The sequence below is a fragment of the Sinocyclocheilus anshuiensis genome, unplaced genomic scaffold, assembly GCF_001515605.1.
Source record: "Sinocyclocheilus anshuiensis isolate Anshui unplaced genomic scaffold, SAMN03320099.WGS_v1.1 scaffold186, whole genome shotgun sequence".
Lineage (NCBI taxonomy): Eukaryota > Metazoa > Chordata > Actinopteri > Cypriniformes > Cyprinidae > Sinocyclocheilus > Sinocyclocheilus anshuiensis.
In genome coordinates, this window is record NW_015542355.1 from 643,573 (window position 1) to 643,909 (window position 337).

Sequence of the window (337 nt, forward strand, 5' to 3'; positions counted from 1 at the left end):
AGTTAGGTTCCAAGTGCCCAACCAAAGGGAACGCTAATCACTATAATGGTGAGTTAAAAAAAATATTTTAGGAAAATCAACATCAATTTATGAAGTTAGCTTATGTGATGTACTCTCAAATATTTCAGTTGTATTGAAAATTCAACATTCAAGATTACTTTGGGAAACGAGTGAATGCATCTAGTGAAAGATAACTGCAGACATGGAGGAAATGGATCTATTAAGACTCTAAAAGTCTACTAAGACTCTTTTTCTTTTCTTCTTCTTCTGTTGTTATGTTGCACATTAGCAACATATTAGTGCACTGCTGCCTCTCACTGGTTTATTAATATCATTG